At 41.1% G+C, this 19131-nt stretch overlaps 1 protein-coding gene across 3 annotated transcripts in view; it reads left to right on the plus strand.

Annotated features, from left to right (window-relative positions):
• The window catches only part of Rhoa (ras homolog family member A), a 33161-nt gene that overhangs the window by 687 nt on the left and 13343 nt on the right, over positions 1-19131 (plus strand). The window contains exons 2-3 of one of the 3 annotated variants that reach the window (XM_055629799.1): positions 9609-9682; positions 15393-15493. The gene's annotated coding sequence lies outside the window, so the exon portion shown is untranslated. Of the gene's footprint in view, positions 1-163; positions 302-9608; positions 9683-15392; positions 15494-19131 lie in introns of those variants that run through there. The other 2 variants (XM_055629798.1, XM_055629797.1) reach the window with 2 other exon arrangements.

Consider the following 19131-nt stretch of genomic DNA (forward strand, 5'->3'; position numbering starts at 1 on the left):
CCCCCTTCCCCCGCCCGCCCGCCGGGCCTGGTGGAGCCCCAGCCGCCCGCCCTCCCCGCCGCTTCCTCCCGGGGCTGCGCCGCGCTGGGCGGGGGCTCCGGCCGGCCCGCGGCCGCGCTCGGGGTAGCCTGCCGCCGCGGAGCGCGCGTGGCCGTCGGGAGTTGAGATGGGCTCGAAACTCTTGTACAACTCCATTTTGCCTCTCCGCGTTTAATGCGGATCGTTCATCGCGGCTTCACGCCGGGTGGAGACAGGCTTGGGGTGGGTTTTCTGTCTTCCGTGGCGTGTTCCTGGAGACCGTGTAAGTAGAAGATTGTTTTGAAGTCGTAGCGGTTGTGATTGTACGGGGGAAGGTATTATCCAAGTGAAAAGAAAAAAAAAAAAAACATTTTGAAGATAGTCTGGCGAGGTTGCATCAGGATAGATGCATTTCTACTTAGAGTTACAACTTTAAGGATCACTTGCTGATGGGTTCCCCTTTCAGGTGGTTTTCATGAAATTGCACTTTTTTGCACCCAAATGGATTTTTTAAAAATTCATGTTTAGTAGCCTATAGTGGAAAATAGGCACAATTTTTTCCCCCATTCTTTGGTTCTGTTTGTATATTCTAATAGTCCTCAGTAAAACTTCTGACCTTGGTTGGTTATTTATTTGGTTCTTTCTGTCTTCTGACATTTCTTTTGAAACAAGCGTTTATTGCAGGTTATATATAATTGTGTGTGAGATGTGCATGCACACACACACGCAAAAATCAGGTTGTAGTCCCGTGCAAACCTGGAAGGGGGAAAACTCGTATTTTAGGATGCTGTAAGGTGAGACTTTTCAGCCACTTAGTGATATTCCAAATATGTAATCACCATGTGGATGGTTTTTCAGCTTCCACATGGCTAGTTTGGTAGTGATACTATTTTGAGCATTTAACACAAGTATCATTGTTAAACTAAAAATATAAGGCTAGGTCTTAATATTGAAGGCTCTCTTTGAGAAGTTGTTTTGAGGATTTGTCTACTTATGTGGAACAGTGATTTTTCTTAGGGACATAAACTATTTGAAGCTTTTTTTTTTTTTTTTCTTTCTGTTTTCTCTTTGGTGTTGGGAACTGAGCTCGGGGCTTTGGAGCATAGTGAGCAGGTTCTGTATCACTGAGCCTCACTCCAGCCCTACAGCTAACTTGGTCAAAGTCTAGTGCTCAACCTACGTAGCCTCTACGTAAAGATTTACTGGGAGAGAATGGGAATATGTCTAACCTATTTATTTATTTATTTATTTATTTTTTAAATGTAGTGTTTTAGACTGGAAAAAACACTTTAGGATTTACAAACCAATTCCGTTTGTAGGTGTGGAAACTGAGCTCAGGTTTTTTTGTTTTTTTTTTTTTTCCTTCTTCTTTTAAAGAGAGAACAATGGGTGTAATACTAACAGAACCACCAGCCTAAGACTTAAAAAAAAAAATGGACACCAGGGCAGACTTGAGACTTAGAGCTTGATTTGTAGATAAAGCTGTCCTCTAATTTTTATAGTGCTCCCCATTCTGCCTCTTGATCAGTGCTGGGATCGCTGGGTGTGTGCCACCATTCCTGCTGAGGCTGAAAATGTGTGAAAGTCTATAGACTATAAACTCTTTTTTCTGTGAGGCATCCTCCATGCACTTTCAGTTAAGTCGGGGGTTCCAGGCTGCCCTCTGTTCTTTACCGTGCAGACTGTGCATATTTTCGGAGGATCTGGTCAATCCGTTTGCCAAAGTTTTAACTTTTTGTACATAGTTCCTTTCTGGCTAGGCCTCGCCTTTGAGTGTGTTAGTTTTCTTGAGGACCCAGCTTCTGGGAGTTTACTGTTAGCAAAGACAACATGATGAGGTCCAGCAAGAATGTTTCAGGCACCTGTAGGCCCTTTAACTCCATTTTAAGTGAACAGTTGAGAATCTGCGTGCATCAGGCCTGCACATGTGTGAGTGCTTTTGTTGGAGTGTTTTCATTAGTCTTTTTTCCTACCCTGCTTGTCATTAACTCTTTTTTTTTTTTTAAAGATTTTTATTTATTTTATGTGTATGAGGAGTGTTCTATCTGTATGTACACCTGCATAAGAGGGCATCAGATCGCAGTATAGATGATTGTGAGCCACCTTGTGGTTGCTGGGAATTGAACTCAGGACCTCTGGAAGAAGAGACAATGCTTTTAACCACTGAGCCATTTCTCCAGCCCCCATCATTAACTGTTTTTACAAGTCCAACCTGATCTATCAGGGTTGTAAGTTATTAGAGTGTAGAAACAGATTATCAGATGTTTCTTAGTCCATGGAGTGGAGTTAAAGTACTAAGAAAAGGCTGAGCACTAAGCTGGTGTTTTGACTGGTCCTCAGAGAGCCAGGAGATGAGTTAACTTTGTTGAAAGACTAGTATAAGATGAGTGGATTTCAATAGACAGTACACTTGCTTCCGTTGCATTATTGCTACTGGCAGTGATGACAAGTTGTGCATAAATGCACAATTGGAAGGTGAGGTGACAAACCAGTAATTAAAGCACTCCAGGAGGTAGGCGGATTGCTGATTTGAGTCCAGCCTGGGCTATAAATATTAAAAAAAAAATCCTGTCTCCAAAAACAGGTTCCTGATAATGTCCTTTCCTGTTAATGCTCCTATCCATTGGAATTCCGTTGGTACACTGAAGCATTGATAACTAGCCCTGTGTTACTTGTCTGTTTTTTGTGGTACTGGGAATGGAGCCCACCTTTGATGCAGTCAAGCATTCTGCTGAGCTGTACTATAGGTCTCTGTGTTTTAACTAACTGGTTGATTACTTTTCAGCCTGAGGCTTGAACCCAGAGCACTATGCATGCCACACTACACTCTGCTACTGCAGTATACCCTTAGCTAACAAGATTTTACTTTAGTTTTGAGATGGACGTACTGCATTGCCAGGGTATGATCATGGACTCACCTGCGGCCTAGCCTGATCTTAAACTGTCAGCTCTCCTCAGCCAGTAACTGGCATTAAAGGAATATGCCATTAGGCCCAACTCAACTGCATTTTACCTATCTTCTTACCTATCTACCTGCCTATTTATTTTGAGACAGAGTTTCACTAGGTGAGGCTAGCCCGGAAACTTAACTGTGTGTAGCCTAGGCTGGCCTTGAACTACAGTGGGTCTCTCTTAGTTTAGGCCTCCTGAGTGCTGGGGTTGCTGGTGTGAGCCACCATGCCTAGCTTGTAATATTTAAGTGTGCATCTTACTGTTAGTGTTTTGGTGACATTAGATATTTCTGACAAATTTCGAAAGTAATCTGAAGTTAGTAATTATAGTAAAATCTTTCTCTTTTATTTACTTTTTTCTCTTTTAGTTATTTTTTTATTTTATAATTTATTGACTTTACATCTGGATTGTAACACCCTTCCTCATCTCCTTCTGGTCCCAACCTCTGTAAAAATCCCTATTTCAAGTGACTTCTTATTTGGTTTCTGAGACAGTCTTGAATGTAACTTAGAACTGGCTTAGAACTCTGTGTAGTCCAGGCTGGCCTCACAATTGAGCAGTCTGCCTGCTTCAGTCTCCCTGGTGCAGGAGTTACAGGTGTGAGCTACCATTTTTTGACTCATTTTAACCTGTGGTGCTGTAGTATTTAAGTGAAGGTTTGTATATTCATAGGCTTGCAAACCATGTGACTGAAGACAAGCTACACAGCAAAGTTGCTTATTCTGGGTGTTGGTTTCAGTTTATTGGTGTTTGCTTTATAAGAATTTGAATGTACTTAAAATTTTTCTTTTGACTGTGTCTTTTCAATACTAAGTGATCAAAGTATGAAATACAGATTGTTAAATTGTAACTAATATTCAGTTCATACCAAACTGAACTTGATTTGAGGAGAGGGGTTGGGGTATCTTTTATGTTTGTCGAGACAGGGTTTATCTGTGTGGCCTTGGCTGTAGACCGACCAGGCTGGCCTCGAACTCACGGAGATCCACCTGTCTTCTGAGCGCTGGGAGGCTTGCACCACCATGCTGGGCCTTGGTTGGGGTATCTTTTGAGAAAGGTTCTTGTTAGTAGAGCTAGGTTGAGGTTAAATTAATGTTAGTCCTTTGCTTCCACCTCCCAAGTCCTGATAATACAAGCATCTGTCATCACAACCATCCCCTCATTGGGATAGGTAGAGAAAATATATTCAGGTTTATTTATGATAGTATCTTCAAGTGCAAGTAAGAGGAGAAGAAGCAGCTAATGAAATATTCTTTTGGGAGGGGTGTTTGTTTTGATTTTGAGATAGGATTTCTCTGTGTAGGCCTGTATGTCCTGGGACTCTCTTTGTAGATCAGGTTGGTTTATAGAGATCCCCCTGCCTCTGCCTTCCGAGTGCTGCATACTCACCAAGTTTTGTTTTGTTTTGTTGTTGTGGACCAGGCTGGCCTCAAACTCAAAGAGATTCACTTGTCTCTGCCTCCTGGAGTGCAGGGATTACAGGTGTGCCCAGCTTTGAGACAGGGACTCATGGAACCTGGGCTGGCCTAAAACTAGCTATGTAGCCAAAAAATGACCTTGAACTTCTTGATCCTCCTGCCTAAACCTCCCTGATTCAGGCATAACAGGTTATGTGTGACTATTCCTGGCTTTTTGTGAAGCTGGCTTAGAACTTTCTGATCCTGCCTCTTATCTCCTGAGTGTCTTGGGACTTACACTCAGTGAAATTTCAGTTACAATCCCTTTTTGTTGCTGTGTTGTTTTTTAAATATGGGGGCAGGCTGTAGCAGTGATGGCTCAGCTGTTAAAAGCAGAGGTTCCAGATTGATTCTCAGCACTCACATGTTGCTTCCACATCATCTGGAACTCCAGTTCCAAGATATCTGACACCTTTTGACTTTCTTGGGCAATAAGCATGCAAATGGTATGCAGATATACATGCAGGCAAATGTCTATACACATTAATAACAACAAAACTTTCAGTTTCCTGACTGGTTTTAGTGCATTCTTGTGACCCCAGATCTCCGGAAGGCTGAGGTAGGATGATTGTTCAAGTTTGAGGCCAGCTTCAGCTACATCTAATATAATATCTCAAAAAAAAAAAAAAAAAAAAAAAAAAACCAAACCAAAACAAAGAAACAAAAACAAAAAAAATGAGCCAGGCTTCTGGTTGCACATCTATAACCTAGCTCTAGCTCTTGGGAAGTAAAGGCAGGAGGATCAGGATTTCAAGTTTGAGGCCACTGAGTCATTTCTCTGGTCCTCAAATCTTTTGTTTATTTTGTGTATGTGTACAAGTTCATATTGTACATTTGTGGGCATTCTTGTGAAAACATGGTTGGTGCTGGGTGTCTTTCTCTGTTGCTTTCAACCTTATTTTTAAAAATACTCTTAAGTTTCCAAATAGGCTGGCTGGCCAGGAAATTTCAGGGGTCTTCCTGTGTGTCCACCCTTTCCAGTGCTGGGGTTATAGATGTGCTGTCATGCCCAACTTTTACCTGGGTAAAAGTCAGGCTGGGGGCTAGCAAGATGACTCAGTGGTTAAGAAAAACTGTGCTGCTTTTCCAGAGGTCTAGAGTTCAATTCCCAGCAATCACATGGTGGCTCACAACCATCTACAGTGGAATCTGACTCCCTCTTCCGGTGTGCATGAAAGCAGAGTACTTACATACATAAATAAATCTTAAAAAACAAACAAACAAAAAAAAAACCAAACCAAAACAACAACAGGCAGGCCATTTACCAAATAAACTATCATCAGTCTTCCCCCCCCCCCCCCCATGCCATCAGTTTACAAAGAGCTGCTTTTCTACTTTTAATTTCCTTGTAAGGCCTGTGTTAAGAAGGAACATGAGGACTGTCTGACCTATCTTATAGGATTTCTATTGCTGTGGTAAAACAAGGGAACCAAAAGCAACTTGGAGGGGAGGTCTGGAGAGATGGCTCAGAGGTTAAGAGCACTGTCTTGCTTTTCTAGAGGTCCTGAGTTCAATTCCCAGCAACCACATGGTGCTCACAACCATCTATACAGGGATCTGATGCCCTCTTCTGGCATGCAGGTGTACACGGAGATAGAGCACTAATCGCCATAAGATAAATAAATATTAAAAAAAAGAAAAAAAAGGCAACCTGAAGGGAAGGGTTTTTTTGGCGTGAACTTCACAGTTCATTGAAGGAAACGAAGGCAGGAGCTCAAACAGGACAGGAACTTAGAGGTAGGAACTGATGCAGAGGCCGAGGAGGGGTGCTGCTTACTGGCTGGCTAAGCCTGTTTTCTTAGAGAATCCAGGACCATCAGTCCAGGGGGCACTGTTCCTTTTCCATTGGCTAAGGAAGTGCCCCAGAAGCTTGCCTGTAGGCAAATCTTATGAAAGAATTTTCTCAAATGAGGCATTCTTCTCTTTGATGACTTTAGAGTGTATCAAGTTGACATAAATTAGCCAGCTTGGGACACTTGTAGAGCGCTTGCTTATGCGTAAGGCCCTGACCTGGTATTAATAAATAAAACTTAAAAAGTTTTAATATAATTTAATATTCAGTATTAATAAATAAAACTTAAAAAGGAAATACTAGTTGATAAGGACAGTCATTAAATGTTAAAGCAATCAAAAAAAAAAAAGATGGGTATGGTGGCGTACCCCTGTAATCCCAGCACTTGGAGAGGCAGAGGTAGGTGGATTACTGTGAGTTGAAGGACAGCCTGGTCTACAAAGTGAGTCCAGGACAGCCAAGGCTACACAGAGAAGCCCTGTCCTGAAAACTTAAAAAAAAAAAAAAGGTGGAATGGTCTAGGTAGTACAGTGATCACTGTAAAAGTCTAACTTTAGGCGATTAAAGATTATGTAATAGTAGGACTGGAGAGGTGGTTAAGAGCACATGCTGCTCTTGCATTGGCCCCGGGATCAATTCCCAGACCCTCATGGTAGCTCACAAATGTCCCTAACTCTAGTTCAAGGAGATCTGGTGCCCTCTTCTGACCGCCAAGAGCACCAAACACACCTGATGCACATACGTAATTTCAGGCATAATACTAATATACATAAAAAAGATTTGTATAACAGAGCTAGCAAGATGGCTGCGTAAGCCAGGCACAGTGTCACATGCCTGTAATCCCAGCATTATGGGGAGGCAGAGGCAGGCAGAGCTTTTTGAGTTTGAGACCAGACTAGTCTACAAAGTGAGTCCAGAAAAGCCAAGGCTGCACAGAGAAACCTTTTCTCAAAAAACAAACAAAAAAGTTAAGGTAAAGATGTTTATACCACCAAGCCTGGCCAGTTGAGTTCTGTACCTTGTGCCCACATGTTAGAATTTAAGAGAATCAACCTCTATATGCCATCCTCTGACCTACATGTATAGAGGTCATCTATACATCTGCCTCTATATGTGTGCATGTGTATATACCTGCACACACACAAATAAGTGAGGCAGAAAGAAAACTGCGGTAAGGAAACTTTGGAGTTGAGTATGTTAGCTCACTCCTTTAATCCCAACCCTTGGCGGCAGAGACAGAAGTACCTCTGAGTTCAAGGCCTTCCTTGTGTATGTAGTGAGTTTCCAGGCCATCTAGAGCTATGCAATGAGACCCTGTTTTCAAAAAGGAAAGAATAGGGAATAGCCTGGTTGAAATTTCTCAGCAAGTAAAGGTACTTGCCACAGGAGTCTGGCAATCTTGAGTTTGATTCCTGGGATCCGTGTGATACAAGGAGGGAACAAACTCGCCCAAGTTGTCCTCTGACTCTCCTCACCATACAGAATAATAAATAAGTGTAAAAACAAGGTTTGGGGAAATCTGTATATAGAATTCATCTGCTTTATTTTATTTATTCATTATTTATACAGCATTCTGCCTGCTTGTGTGCCTGTACAGTAGATGGCTATGAGCCACCATGTGGTTGCTGGGAATTGAACTCAGAATCTTTGGAAGAACAGTTCTTAACCTCTGAGCCATCTATCCAGCCCCTATCTGTTTTACTTTAAAAGGACAGCATTATGTTTGAAAAATAAGGTTGATAAGTGAAAAAGGAAGGCCATGACATCTGTGGACATGCTAACATGGAAGTGGGAAATTTTTATGGGGTTATACCCCTGGATAAAGAACTATAGGCAAATAATGGCTGCTAGGAGAAAGATACTTAGCCTCTCTCTTATTGGTTGGTTGTTCATTGCAGAGTAGTTGTATTTATATATTTGTGCATACATATGTGTACATGTATGTATTTAACAATAATAAAAAATGCTATTATCAACTTGAGGGGGTTCTTGGGAGGGAATAAAGGGAAAAATGGCAATTCTGTTTCAATTAAAAATTTTTTTTAATTTTTATCTGTTTGGTATGTTTGTTTGTTTGCTTTTTGAGAAAGGTCTCTGTAGCCATAGATGACCTGGAACTTAAGATGTAGACCAGGTTAGCCTGGAACTCAGATCTACCTCCCTCTTCTCCTGAGTCTGAGATATGTATGCCATCATGCAACGCATTCTATATACATACTTATTTTGTGGGGGGTGGGTTTCAAGGCAGGATTTCTCTATGAAGTCCTGAGTGTCCTGGAATTCACTCTGCAGACCAGGCTGTCCTCAGATTTGCAGAGATCCTCCTGCCTCTACTGGGATTAAAGACATGTGCCACCATGCTCAGCTAAAAGTTATTTTTTTTTTTTTTTACAAAGGAAGGTCATGGGTGGTGTGTGGGTATGGGTGTCTGTATCTGTATTTTTTTATTTTTTGTTTTTTTTTGAGACAAGGTTTCTCTGTGCAGCCTTAGCTGTTCTGGAACTTTGTAGACCAAGCTGGCCTCGAACTCACAGTGAACTGCTGGCCTCTGCCTCCCTGAGTGCTGGGTCACAGGCGTGCTCCAATGTACCCGGCATAAATGATAATTTTTATGATATTAATGATAACTTTTCCCTTGATACCAGTAAAACGAGCAGAGGCTCCGATGTGTTCAGTATTTAGCTTCACCTACATCCCATCACCACAGCCAAGGTAGTGCTAGAGGTGTAATGACCTTAATACTGCTTTACATGGGGTACCAAAGACCACCCTCATCAAGATAGTGTAACAGGTGGGATTCATGAAGCTACCAAGGCCATTGTTGTTGTGCTTGCATCTAATTGTGATTAGTCTGTGTGTGTGTCAAGTTGGTGGAAGTGGTTTGGTGTTGAGCACCAGATCAACTCAATTGAGCTTGGTAACAACAGTGACAGAAAAGCAAAACAGTGAAATTGATGGACCTCTGCAAAATTGATTGGGGGCCGATGTGTGGGCCCCAAACACAGGCCCGCCTGTGTTGCCACTCTTGACTGACCTCTATCTCCAAAAACATTTACATTGTGATTCATGACAATAGCAAAACAATAGTCACGAAGTAGCAGTGAAAGTAATTTTATGGTTGGGAGTCACCACAGTGTGAGGAACTGTATTAAGGGGTGGAAGCCTTTGGAAGGTTGAGAACCACTGCCATAAAGTGTGATGGGTTGTAGTTGCGTGTAGCGGTTAAAGTACTATGGCAAGGAATTTAAGGTTAAGGGTATCATTGAAGAGTTCTTCAAGTGCAGTTAAGTAGTGCTGCACATTTTCCTGTCTGGATTGATATTTACCTTGTTTGGTTTTTTTTCCTTATAAAATTAACTTACTTTTTCTTTCATTTCCTTTTTTTATAGCCTTGCATTTGAGAAGTTCCAGGTACTTTGTACAAGCACTGTCAGAAGCTGTGTGTTTTCAGCATTTTTGTAAGGTATGTAAATAAGTATTTCTTCCAGCATTTAATTTTTCATTTCATATTGAGAGATTATTATTAATACAAAATCTGTGGGAATGTGATTGCTATTAATAATTAGTGACTCTTGTCCTCCAGTCTTGAAGGCGTTTAAATTTTTTTATTGCTTTGTGCGTGTGTATACACGTGTGTGTACACATGTGTGGAGGTTAGAGGACAGCTGTGGAAGTCAGTTCGTTCCTTCCCGTCTTGCTAGCCCCATTTTCTTTCTTTTTGCTTGTTTTTTGAGATGGGGTGTCTCTGTAACAGTCTTTTTGGCTGTCCTGGAAACTGCTATGTAGACCAGGCTGGCCTTGAATTCTGAGATCCACTTGACTCTGCCTCCTGACTGCTGGGATTAAAGGCGTGAACCACCACGCCCTGCACTCTTTCTTTTTTAAAGACAGGGTCTCACTCTGTGTCCCTGGCTGACCTGGAGCTCACTCGCAGGCTGTCTTCAAATTTACAAAGAACTGCCTGCCTGTGTCCTGGGTGCTGGGGTTAAAAGTGTATGCTACCACATTTGGTCCTGCCTGATTGGAGCTTTCCATGGAGCTTCACTGACTGGCCTGTAGACACCAAATGGAAGAGCTCCAGGACTCAATGAGAGATCCTATTTCAAAAACTAAGTTGTCAGTATCTGAGGAATATCAGCTGAGGTTCATCTCTATCCTCCATGAGCACCTTCATCCATGAAAAAATACGTACATACATACGTACATACATAATTTTTTTTTTTGAGACAGGTTCTTAGTGTGTGGTCCAGGATGGCGTCAAACTCTCAAAGATCTACCTCTGCCTCCCAAGTGCTCAGATTAAAAACTACAGCCAGCAAAATAAACATTTCTTTACATAATTTATTTTTGTATATTTCACTGGCCCATAAATAAATTTTTAAAAATCAGTTGTATCACAGTTTGACTACATAAAGATTGTTTGCTTCTAAAACTTTGTTCATGGCTGGAGGATGGAGAGATGGTTTTGCTGCTAAGAGTACTTGCTGTTCTTCTAGAGCAGTGCTTCTCAACTCTCTTGATACTGGAAACATGTAATACAGTTACTCATGTTGTAGTGATCCCTAGCAATAAAGTTACTTTTGTTGTTACCTTATAACTATAATTGTGTTGCTGTTATGAATTGTAATATAAATATCTTATATGTGGGATATTTGGTCTGTGACCTCTGTGAGAGGGCCTTTTGACTCCCCCCTCTTTTCCTGCAAGGGGTCATGACCCACAGGTTGAGAACTGCTGTTTTAGAGGAAGCAAATCCAGTTCCTAGTGCCCACGGGGGCCTCATAAGCTTCTGTAACTCTGTTCCAAGGTCCCAATGCCATCTTCTGGTCTCTGTGGGTACCAGACATGGCAAAATGCTATATAGACATATTTTCAGGCGAAACATCCATATGCATAAAATAAAAATTAATAATTTTTTAAAAGAACTTAACACTTAATAAAACCCATGTTTGAAAGAAGTATTTATATCATTGAGCCCTTCACAAATGAGATTGTTTTGCATTTTGTTTGGTGTCCGAGTGTCTAGAAATGGTAGAAAGCTTGCTATAATCATCACTGTTTCTTCTGCATAATTAGCCTTTTGAAGATGGATGAGGTAAAATTATAATTATCTTAAGTACGCTGAATTAGTCACTTTTAAAGCTATGGTTACTTTATCTGAATGGAAATTTATTCATTATCTTTCAAAATATTATAAACATTGTGATCCTGCAGAGGCAGAATAATTCAGATGAATTATTTCCACTTATGCTTTCTTGGCTGGAGGACTGTTTTGTGTATCCTGATAATTAATGTTTGGCTAATAAGCGTTTAATGCATTCATTATTAACTGGTAGCACCACCCAAGATGTCTTTGTTAGCTTCTGATATGTCAAAAATATGCTAAAAATTATTGACAAGGTAGATATGCTGCGAGTTAGAACATTAATCACAGAACTCAGGAGACAGAGACAGGCTAATCTCTGAATTTGAGGACGGACAGCCAGGGTAATTACACAGAGAAACCCTGTCTCAAACGAATGAAAGATTTATGACCTGCTTAGTCCTAAAAGTCATCAGAATTATCCACCTAGTAATGCAGGATGTAGGAGAGCCAGGTGTGGCATATGCCAGGAGGTGGGAGAATCAGTAGGTCAAGGCCAGCCTTTCTTTTCGTGAATCATCTCACTGACCATTTTTATAATATTTCTATTACCATCATCTGACAAATAAAGGAAACTGATACTGAAAGCACCGGAGTAAGTGAGAAAGTAGGATTTACTCTCAGTGAGTGCATCTGATTAATCATTGTTGCAGACAACTGATATGCTAGTCAGCTATATTTTTGTAACTAAAATCAGTTTCTAGTAAAATCTTAGTGTGGCTGATCTATACGAAAGTTGCTTGGTTTTGTCAAGTGGTCATGTGGTAGATGTTGTGGAAGACATCTCAGAATTTGAAATCTAAATGAAATGTTTGGTCACGTAAAAGGAATGGGAGGGTGATGATGGAGCAGAGCAGAGTCAGCCTGGACCTCTTCCTTAGTGTGTTAGCTGACCTAGTCCAGATTTAGGACTAGAATTTTTATTACAATGCGTAAGATTACATCTTCCTTTAAGTACAGCAAATTATCATGATTCTGACAAGATAGGAACAGTAATATGATTTCCGGGCTTTTTCTTTTTTGTGTAGGAGTGCTTCCTACAATGCTATAGGGAAAAAAAGGTTTGTCTGAGAAGTTTTCCTTTTAAGAAAAATACCCTATTTGAGTAGCTGTGATTTTCTTTTAACTTATAAAAAAGTATTTGTAGCCTTCAATGTTTAGCTGTTCATAACAAGTGCTTTTTTTATCTTCCATAATGAATTTCATTATGGTAGAAGCCTGATCTTTAGAGTATTCTAAAGGTAGAGTCTTCTAAAGGCTTTGCCATAACTGAGGTGATAAATTCAGACTTTTTGTTTTTACATGACTGTAAGGGCTGCAGAAAATCTAATAAAGTGATTGACACATAGTTTCTGCTTTGAAGTCTTGCTTGGGAAGAAAGAATTTCCTGTTTCAGCAATGAAACTTTAAGACTCAGAAAAGAAGGGCAGTAACAGTAAATTTGAAGTGTGTCTAACTTCATTTGACAGTATCCTTTGCAAAAGTTAAAAACCAAAAAATTAATTAATACTATGTCTAACATGCACACATGTAACACCAGTAATCGCAAGACTGAGATAGGAAGATCTTGAGTTCCACGCTAACCTGGGCTAGCTGGCTATATATCTGTATCTATATTTATAGGTAGGTGTGTGTGTGTGTGTATATATATGTATGTATATGTATAATTTTTGGACACAAGGTCCCTCTATGTAGCCCTGGCTGTCCTAGAACTCTGTAGACCAAGTTGACCTTAACCTCACAGAGATCCTTCTGCCTCTGCCTCCTGAGTGCTGAAATAAAGGGTATGCACCACCAATCCCAGTTTATCTCAAAATTCTTATGTATATATTTATTTTACGTCTGAATCTTCCGTCTGCATTGTACCAGGCTGGCCTCAAACTCACAGGGATCTGCCTGCCCCTGCCTCCCAAGTGTTGGGACTAAAGGCATGTGCCACTACTGCCCAGCGGGGCTAGGGAATCAAACATAGAGCTTATCTAGTTGTGGTGGCACACAGCAGTTTCAGTCACAACATTTAGGAGGCAGAGGCAGGCAGATCTCACTGGTCTGATGACCCCTGACTTCAAAGGTGACCCTTGTTCCTGCCTAGCTATTCTAAAATTCCTTAGTTTTTTAACCTTGTTTTTAGAGTAGTGGAACATCTCTTTTAGTGCAAACCTATTTTCTTTCCCAGCATCATTGTTAACTGTTACATTCTTGCTTTTTTGAAAAAACAGATGCCAGGAATATAACTTAGTTGATGGAGTGTCATGCAAAGCCCTATGTGGGCTTTTCTTTTTCTTTTTTCCTTTTAGAGACTGGATATCTTTATAGCCTTGGCTTTCCTAGAACTTAACTTACTCTGTAGACCAGGCTGGTCTCAAACTCAGAGATCCGCCTGCCTCTGCATCCTGAGTGTTGAATTGAATTGAAGTAATTGAAGCTTCATGCCACAACAACTACAGCCCTATTTTTTATTCCCCAGCACCACATAAACCAAGTGTGCTGCATGCCCTGTCTCAGCTACATAGAGAGCTTGAGGACAGCCTAGGATACATGAGATACTAACTGAAAGGAAGAAAGAAAGAAGAACCAAAGGAGAATGGAAGCAGTAGGAAAGTCTACTTCTCTATGTGCTTGACCTTTACCCGGCAGTGGTGGTCAGCCTCCTCTCTCTCTCAGTGAGGAGCAACCCTTAGATTAGAAGTTCTTGGGGTTGGAGAGATGGCTCAGCTGCTCTTCCAGAGGTTCTGAGTTCAATCCTAGAAACCATGTGGTGGCTCACAACCATCTATAGAACACGATCTGATGCTTTCTTCTGGCATGCAGGTGTACATGTATGCAATAGAGAAATCTTTTTTAAAAAGTTGACTAAGACTCTTTCCTTTAATAGCAGTTCTTTCCTGTTACTTCCTTTTCCATAAGGCCCGTTAGCCAGACTTTAAAAATTGTGGGGAGCATGCTGGGAAATGCTTGTCTTTTATTACCAGCAGCTGTGTAGGCTGGGTAGACCCTGAATTCTGCTTCTACATCCTAACTGTTGAGATTGTAGATGTGAGCCACTGTGATGTTATCTGTCCATTTATGTATTTGTTTGTTGTTTAATGTGTGTGGGTGTTTTGCCTGCATGATTGTGTACATGTACATGCCTAGTGCTCACAGAGGTCAACAGAGGGCTTCATACCATCTGGAACTGGAGTGACAGACAGCTGTGTGAACCAAATTTTGGTTCTCAACAAGAGCAGTAAGTTTGTTCGTTCATTCTCTCTCTCTCTCTCTCTCTCTCTCTCTCTCCTTCCTTCCTTTTCTCTCTCTTTCTTTTTCTTTATTTTCTTTCTTCTTTCAACAGGGTTTCTCTGTATAGCTTTGGCTATCCTGAACTTGCTTTGTTGACCAGGCTGGCCTAGAATTCAAAAAGATTTGATTGCCTCTGCCTCCTGAGTGCTGGATTACAGGTTCTGCCACCGTGCCTGGCTTTCTTTAGTTGTTCAAAACATAGTCTCGTATATTGTCTGCTAGATTTGAACTCAGTATGTCTGATCCTCCTGCCTCTACCTCCAGGAGTGTTGGGATGGCGGGTGTATACTGACTGCCACACTCAGTTATTTGTTGCTGGATTCTTCTGAGCTAAGCTGGAGTTACAGGTGTTGATGAGTCATCTGATGTGGATGCTGGGATAGAACAATAGGCTCTGTCCGCTCTTAACTGCTGAACCATCTCTCTGTCGTCCCCCCCCCCAGTTTATTTACTTTAATTAATTACTTTTGTATGTAAGTGTTTGGCCTTTGCCTTCATATATGTATGTGCATCATGTTTGTGCCTGGTGTTCTCATCAGATCCCCTGGAACTAGAGTTATAGATGGTTGTGAGCCATCAAGTGGGTGCTGACATCTGAACCTAATTCTTCTGCAAGAACAAGTGTTCTTAACCGCTGAGCAATCTCTGATTCCCCAAAATTTATTTTTTGTTTATATGAGCTCATACCACAGTACATGTGCAGAGGTCAGAGGACAACTTATGGAAGTAGGTTTTCTCCTTCCACCATTAGGGTTCCACTGAGGTCTTCCTTCAGGCTTGGCAGCAGTCCTCTTTACCCACAGAACCATCTTGCTGAGCTGTCTGCTTACTCTTTGAATAGGAGAATCTCAGGTAAGCCCAGAGTGCCTGGGGCTTAGGCCTGTACCATCAAACTGAAGTTTTTGTGGTTTGAACAAAGGTTTCATGCGTGTTTGGAAAGTGCTCTCCCACTGATAAGTATTCCCAGCTCACGTTCTTTCTCCCTATTTTTGTCCCTTGGTATTTGGAGACAGGGTTTTTCTGTGTAGCATTGGCTGTCCTGGAACTTGCTCTGTAGAGAAGGCTAATGTCTCAAACTCACAAGAGATCTACCTCCCGCTGTGTCCCAAGCACTGGGATCAAAAGTGTGTACCACCACTGCCTGGCTCCCCGCTCTTTTTATTTTTTGTTTTTAGACATGATGTCAGTAAATTAATTACCCAGTTCTGGGGGTGGGGTTAGGACAAAGAGTCTTGCTACGTAACCCAGGCTAGTCTGGAATTTGGAATTCATAGAAAGCCTGGCTGGCCTTGAACTCTTATCTTCTTGCCTCAGGTTTTTCAGGGCTAAAGATACAGACATCACTACCACACTTACTACATGTGTATTTTATTGTTGTATATTGATTATTTCATACGATTGGTGTGTCAGATAGGGTTTGTAATATCTCTTGAGATGGACTGTCTGGCTAATTGCCTAGTTAATTTCTTGGTTTGTGGACCCTATAGACAGACTTCAACAGGCACTGCCCAACAAAGGAGAGGAAGCTTGCTTTATTTTGAATTGATTTGCCTGTCTAATGTATTTGTAAACTTGGGACTCCTAAGTAGTTCCTGTAATTTTATTATCTTAACTGCTTTTTATGTATCTTTTATTCTAAAATATTAATTACTGTAGTGATTGACAGAACAGAGCACTTTGACCCTTTTCAGTAAAGGAAGAAGTCTGTTAATTAAGGACATGTGGCTGAAACTAAGACCTGCCAATCAAAATCTGTACTAGAAAAATCCTTCCAGTTTCAGCTAGGCTATCTAAGCTTCTCTATGTAAACTGTACTGAATCTCTAAACTTGTTGGGTTTCACCTGGAAAAGTCTTATAACTATGCTTTAACTATGCTTTTTATATATTTACCAATAGAGTGGATGGTATGTAAAGTCAGAATAATCATGAATATGGTCACCCTGACAGTGTGGCACTCCCAGCACTGGAGAGGCAGAGGCAGGTGGATCTCTTTTAGCTCCAGAACAGCCAGGGCTACACGGAGAAACCCAGCCTTGAAACCCTCCCTACTCCGCCCCCAGTGGAAAAAAAAGAAAAAGAGTGTGGTCCTCACTGATTATGGTGGGCCACGCCTTTAATCCCAGCACTTGGGAGACAGAGGCAGCTGGAGTTCTTGAGTTGGATGGCTCTGTTAACACAGAGAAACCCTATCTTGAGGAGTGGGGGAAGTCAAGAATGTGGTACTTTTAAGCCAGATGCTTTTATTCGAAGTATTTTCAAGATGCATCCATATTGTAGCATGTAACAGTATTTCATTACGCCTTTTTAAAAATTATTTATTTGTAGTTTACGTGCATTGGTGTTTTGCTTGCATGTATATCTCTATGAGGGTGTCAGATCTTAGAGTTACAGACAGTTGTGAGATGCCATGTCAATGCTGGGAATTAAACCCAGACCCTCTTGAAGAGCAGTCCATTTAACAGAAGAGCAGTTCATGCTCTTAACTGCCGAGCCATCTCTCCAGCCCCCTATTTTATTACTCTTAAATGGTGTATAATACCTTACTATAATATCTTACTGATATATCACATGGGTAGTTAAAAATTGTTTATATAGAATTATTTTGAACTGGCAATGGTTGCATGTACGTGCGAGTCCAGCACTTGAAAAATAGAGCCTGGTGGTGCATGCTTTCAATCCCACCCCTGGAGAAGGAGGCAGAGGCAGGAGGATCTCTGAGGCCAGCCTAGTCTACAGGGAGAGTTTCAGGGCTATACAGAAAAAAATCGTGTCTGGAAAGAACAAACATACGGAAAGATCAGAAGGATCATGAGTTCAAATTATCCTTAGCCACCTAGAAAATTTGAGGCCATCTTCAGTTCCATAAGAACCTTTTTCAGACGCAAAAGGGGGTGGGTTACTTTTAGTTCCTTGAAGTATCTGCTGTTGGATAAGTAAGTATTATTTTCTCCTTTTTATTGTCTTAAAAAAGAAAAGAAAAAAGATAGGCCAAGCCTGGTAGTCCACATCTTTAATTCCAGCACCTGGAAGGCAGGACAGGCAGATCTCTGAGTTCAAGATCTGGTCTACAGAGCAAGTTCCAGGACACCCAGGACTACACAGAAAAGCCCTGTCTTGAAAAAACAAAAAAGACAGGTCTTACTATGTCTTTCTGGGTGATCCAGAACTTACTATGTAGACCAAGTTGGTTCCAAGTGCTAGGATTAAAGACATACACCACTACTCCTTGCTGGTTTTAAAGGCGTGCGCCACTATACCCAGTGTAAGTGTATTTTTATATACTAACAGTGAACAATTTGGAAAATGAGTAATTTTACAGCTTGCCTGTCACCCCAGCACTTGGAAAGCCCAGGCATGAGGCTTATTCACAGTATGAGGCCAGCAGGGGCTACCTAGTCCATTCCAGGACAGCATAAACTATAGTATGATATGTTACCTCAAAAATAAAAAGCAAAAATAAATTCTGCAAAGTCTAGTGGGGCATGATTTTAAGTCTGGGATATGCTGTGTGGTTCAAGGACTGGACATGAAGCCCAGTGGTAGAACAACTGACTAACATTTTCCAAACCCTGGTTTTAATCCCTAGACCTTAAAACCATATAAAACCAAGTGAAAGTTCAAGAGCAGCTTTGAGCATCATGAAATCATGTATCGAAACACAAAGAATACGGGGGCATGGTTGTATACTCCTATAATCCTAGCACCTGGAAAGTAGAGGCAGGAGAGAAGACCCTGTTTCTTAGAAAGCATCAACAAGAAGGGAGGAGTGCTGAAATAGCTCCGATGGCAAGGTAACTGCCGCCAAGCCCAACAGCCTCAACACACACATACACACCACAGCATACACCACACATAGCAGAGATAGGGGAATCTCAGTCCGGGCCACTCTGGTCTACATAGCAAGTTACAGGTTGGCTAAGGGTACACAGTGAGACCATCTCAGAACAAACAAAAAGTACATAGACGTGCACATGCCTTTTAAACAAACAACACACAAGTGCCCAAATAAGGTATTATTTTAACATACAGTATCATCTTGTCTTGCTTTAGACTGTCAGGACAGACATAAAGAAACCAGCAAGTACAGGAAATGGAAACGAAGGTAGCAGGCTGCCTTGTATTAAAGTAAAAACAATTAAGGCATTTGTTTGTTTGTTTTGTTTTCCCCACAAGGCTTCTCTGTGTTGCTCTGGCTGTTGTGGACTTGCTCTGTAGACCAGGCTGGCCTCAACTCAGAGATCCTCCTGCCTCTGCCTCCCATGCAGGGAATAAAGGTGTGTGCCCCCACACCAAGCCAACAATTAAGGCTTTTGAATTAAGTGTCTTTTTTCAGTTTATTAGCTCAATTCTATTCTTTTTTAAAATAAATTTATTTATTTATTTGCTTGCTTGTTTGTTGGCTTATTTATTTATTCATTCATTCACTCATCTATTTATTCATTTATCTATCTATCTATCTATCTATCTATCTATCTATCTATCTATCTAT

This window comes from Psammomys obesus, unplaced genomic scaffold, assembly GCF_907164565.1.
Source record: "Psammomys obesus unplaced genomic scaffold, mPsaObe1.curated_primary_1811, whole genome shotgun sequence".
NCBI classification, from domain to species: Eukaryota; Metazoa; Chordata; class Mammalia; order Rodentia; family Muridae; genus Psammomys; species Psammomys obesus.